Consider the following 5,123-nt stretch of genomic DNA (forward strand, 5'->3'; position numbering starts at 1 on the left):
AAACGCTCATACTTATGAACAGGATCTCATATACAGGGGTGTAATTTTAAAGATCCTGTCCTTGGGGGGAATTCAAGATGACAGTGACCCAGTAGGTCTGCTCTGCTGAGCTGTGCACCAGAACCCAGGCAAAGTGGGGCACTCACCCTCCCTTTACTACTTACTGTGCTGGAAATAACCATTTGTGACCCTTAGGAACTATCAAGTATTAGTTTGAAATTGTTAAGAAAATGGCCAAACGGAAGGGAACATGAGGACAACACCCATGACTGCAGCGTCAACCTCCGTGACCACCCCAGGGGACTCACCAGTGGAGCACAGCCTGATCTCAGAGTTCGTGTCATGCTGCAGAGGCGTGACCAGGAGACCCAGCGCCTCGGGCAGCGTGTCGGGAAGGCGGAGCAACGGCCCGTGGCTTCTGAGACCGCGGCGGAATCCTTCACCGGTCAGGTTCAGGTCCTGGAACGGCGAGTGTGGGGGCCTTGGGGGAGCAGGTCAATGACCTGGAAAATCGAGGTCGCCGGAAGAACATCCAGTCGGTGGGGCTTCTCGAACGGGAGGAAGAAGGCCAGCTCGTCAGCTTTTTGGAGCAATGGCTCCCGCAGTTTGTGAGGCTGAATGTCGGAGTGGGCCGGGTGCGGGTTGAGTGGGCCCACTGGGTCGCAGTGCGTAGGCCCGGATTGGACCAGCGCCCCCGCCCGGTCCTCGTGTGACTCCAGTACTACAGGGAAAAACAAATGGTGCTGGAAGCCTCTCACCCTCAGGCTCTGATTTATAAAGGACCACGAACTATGCTTTTCCAGGACTTCTTTCCGGTCGTGATCCGTAAGAGGAAGGCCTTTGATGAGGTTAAATAGGCAGCTGAGGGACTTGAAAGTCCAGTATTCCGTTAGATATCCGGCAATACTGTGTTTCAGCCACGGAAGGTCCGTGTTCAATTTTCACTCACCAGAAAAGGCAAAGGACTTCTTGGATGCTTTAAAATAGACTGACTGGCTTGAGTAATACAGACAATTATGTTTATTTTGTTTTTTTCTCTGTAATTTGCCCGGTTTACCTAGTTGTTGGGGGGGGGAGTCTTGATTTTTTTAACTACATGTTGGGGTCATAATTATTTCCTCTTTTTCTCTCCTCTCCTCGATTCCCATCATCCTTTGTTTCCTTGGTGGTTTTTTTTGTATTTACTTCCTTTCGTTTTTCTTTTCTGGTGTGGGATGGGGGAGGGGAGAGGTTATATTTTAGTTGTCCTACCAGGAGTGCATAGGATTACAGTATGGAGGGGACGGGTTGAGTGGCCACTTTTAACTTTCTTGTTATAAGATGTGTGTAATTTTTTTTTCTGTGCTTTAGCTGGAAGGTGTCATCGAGGGGCTAATGGGTGGTATGAGTGCACCCTGTGGACAAGGGGGGGGGAAGTCTCCTTTCAGTTATATGTTGCTATGTTGTAGAAGTAGCTGTTAGAAGTTTTGATTTGATAGTTATGGAAGTTGGATTTTTAAATTTATACGAACTGTTTATGGTTTTCACTCGGCGAGCTATGAGTGGGGTTCTTCCTCCTGAGGAGGGGGGTCACAGACTGTTTCGGACGATCATGTCTAGCCATTCCTGGAATGTTAAGGGAGTCACTCACCAATTAAGAGAAAGAGGTTACTGTCAAGCCTTAGATAAAAGGGAGGGTCGATGTAGCCTTGTTGCATCTAACCAATAAGGAGCACTTGAAGTTGCAACAGGGAGGGTTCGGCCAGATGTTTTTCTCATCCTTTAATTCGAAAGGTAGAGGAGTGACTTTTCTCATCTGGGAGAACCTCCCGTTTCAAGTGCTCGGCCAGATTAAGGATGAGTGCGGGCGATTCATAATTCATAAAGCTTTAATACATGGAGAGGAGTATGGGATTCTGAATGTATATTGCCCCCCCGGCACACCCCCTTAAATTCTTAACGGATCCACTTTCTCAATTGATGGCCCTTGGGGAGCATCATACATTTAAAGGGGAAGACTTTAATCGTATTATTGACCCTGGGGTGGACAGGATGCATAGGAGTCTTGCAGGTATGTCTCTGCCATCCAGGCAGTTTAGATTAGATTAGATTACTTTCAGTGTGGAAACAGGCCCTTCGGCCCAACAAGTCCACACCACCCCGCCGAAGCGCAACCCACCCATACCCCCACATTTACCCCTTACCTAACACTACGGGCAATTTAGCATGGCCAATTCACCTGACCTGCACATCTTTGGACTGTGGGAGGAAACCGGAGCACCCGGAGGAAACCCACGCAGACACGGGGAGAACGTGCAAACTCCACACAGTCAGTCGCCTGAGGCGGGAATTGAACCCGGGTCTCTGACGCTGCGAGGCAGCAGTGCTAACCACTGTGCCACCGTGCCGCCCACAGTTGGTGGACCTGAACAGGGAGTTGGGGTTGTGGGGATTTATTCACCCCAAAGGTAGGGATTTTCTTTTTTTTTTGTCTAATCCACATAAGTGCTATACTAGAATTGACATGTTTTTTTGTCCCATCGACCTTTTTGAGCTCAGTGCTGCCTTGCAGAATAGGGAACATAGCCGTTTCTGATCATGCGGCAGGATACGTGGAGGTCAAGGCCGGTGGTGGCAGGACGGGCTCCTGACACTGGCGCGTGGACCCTTTCCTCCTGAAAGACAGCAAGTTTATAGAGTAGTTTTTGCGAGAGTTTAAAAATCTTTTGGGATATTAATTCTGGTGCTGTGGGAGACTGCCAAGGCCTACGCACGGGGTTTGATTATTTCTTACCCTGCGATCCAGAAGCGACAGAGGGGAGAACAACGTTTGCTCGAGGCTGGCCTGAAGGCAGCTGAGTTAGCATACTTTGACAGACTGGCTGTCACCAAATTGCAGTGTATCACAGCCCTTAGGGCTACTTTGAATGCTACACTCAACCAGACAGCAAAGAGGGAAATTTCTTTTGCAAAACGGCAGTTATTTGAGTATGGTGATAAACCAGGCAGATATCTAGCGCACTTGGCCAGAAAGAAGAAGGCCCCGCAATTTATTATATCCACCAGAGAGCATGCTGGTACTCTTGCTTGCAATGCTAAGAAAATTAACGCAGCATTTAGAAAGTTTTACTTTGAGCTGTACCAGTTGGAGGGCTGCGAGGACGGAATGATGAAGATGGAATCCTTTTTTAAGACCCTAGACCTTCCGGGTATAACCTCAGAGCAGGCATCCATTCTGAATGCCCCTCTAACAATTCAGGAAGTACAAAAGGCAGTGAGGCTGCTCCAGAGTGGTAAAGCGCCCGGGCCAGATGGATTTCAAGGTGAGTTTTATCAGGAGTTTATAGACAAGCTGGCCAGGCCACGCTTGGATATGTACACTTACTCATACAAGAGAAAATGAGGTCTGCAGATGCTGGAGATCAGAGATGGAAATGTGTTCCTGAAGGGCTAATGCCCGAAACGTCGATTCTCCTGTTCCCTAGATGCTGCCTGACCTGCTGCGCTTCTCCAGCAACACATTTCCATCACTTACTCATACAGTCAGGACTAACTCCCATCTTCTTCGAGAGAAGCAAATATCTCTCTTATTCTTAAGAAAGCAAAAGCCCCAGAGGATTCCACTTCATACAGGCCCATATCGTCACTGAACGTGGATTTTAAAATCCTGTGGAAAATGCTGGTGTTAAGGCTGGAGAGGGTATTGGCTTTTATTGAAAAGGAGGACCAGGTTTTATTAAGGGGCGTAGGTCTACCAACGTTATTAGAAGAGTACTAAACATGCTCCAAATATGCCAGGAAAGGTCGCTCCCAGGTTTGGTAGTCTCCCTGGATGCAGAGAAAGCATTTGATTGGGTCGAGTGGCCGTACCTCTTTCATGTCATGGAACGGTTGGGTGGCAGTGTTGTCTAGTGACCCGAAAGTAGCAGTTCCCACTAATGGTAGAAGGTCAGATGGTTTTAGAGGCTGCTATCAAGGGTGCCTTCTCTTGCCATTATTATTTACATTGGTGATCGAGCTGCTGGCGGAAGCCATCCAGACGGACCCCAATATAATTGCCCTGGAGATAGGGTAGGGCAGGCATAAAATTACCCTCTATGCGGATGATTTAATTAGATTCCCTACAGTGTAGAAACAGGCCCATCGGCCCAACCAGTCCACACCGACCCTCCAAAGAGTAACCCACCCAGACCCATTTCCTTCTGACTAATGCACCTAACACTACGGGCAATTTAGCACGGCCATTTCACCGAACCTGCACATCTTTGGACTGTGGGAGGAAACCCACACAGACACGGGGATAATGTGCAAACTCCACACAGACAGTTGCCCAAGGTGGGAATCGAACCCGGATCCCTGGTGCTGTGAGGCAGTAGTGCTAACCACTGAGCCACCGTGCTGCCCCTCTTCTTAACCAATCCAATGACATCCATACCCCGCTTATTACAAATGATTAATCTGTTTGGTTTGTTTTCAGAATTTAAAATTAATTTCATGAAATCGGAGGCCATGCCTGGGAGGGGGGGCCTTACTAGTATATCCAATTTTGGGGATGGAAACCATTTCCCCTTTCGGTGGTCACGGGGAGGTTTTCTGTATTTGGGTGTTTTTATCACCCCGATCTTTGATCAACTATACAATGCCAACAATGGGCAGTTGCTACAGAAGATAAGGCAGGACCTTTGGTACTGGGAAGATCTTCCGAAATCTTGGTTAGGCAGAATAGCTGTGGTCAAGATGAATGTTCTTCCTCACTTATTGTATTCCATGCGAATTCTCCCTTTGATGAAGGGTAATAGAGAAATCCCCGGCAATTACAGACCAGTCAGTCTTACGTCTGTGGTCAGCAAAGGTTTGGAAAGAATTCAGAAGGATAGGATTTATGACTATTTGACAAAGCAGAGTGTGATTAAAGGCAGTCAGCATGGCTTTGAGAGGGGCAGGTCACGCCTCACAAATCTTATTGAATTCTTTGAGGAGGTGTCAAGACAGGTCGACGACGGTCAAGCAGTGGATGTAGTGCATATGGATTTCAGCAAGGCATTTGATAGGGTTCCCCATGGTAGGCTCATTCATAAAGTCAGGAAGTATGGGATACAGGGAGATTTGGCTATCTGGATTCAGAATTGGCTGGCTGACAGAAG

The sequence above is a fragment of the Chiloscyllium plagiosum genome, chromosome 10 (genome assembly GCF_004010195.1).
Source record: "Chiloscyllium plagiosum isolate BGI_BamShark_2017 chromosome 10, ASM401019v2, whole genome shotgun sequence".
Lineage (NCBI taxonomy): Eukaryota > Metazoa > Chordata > Chondrichthyes > Orectolobiformes > Hemiscylliidae > Chiloscyllium > Chiloscyllium plagiosum.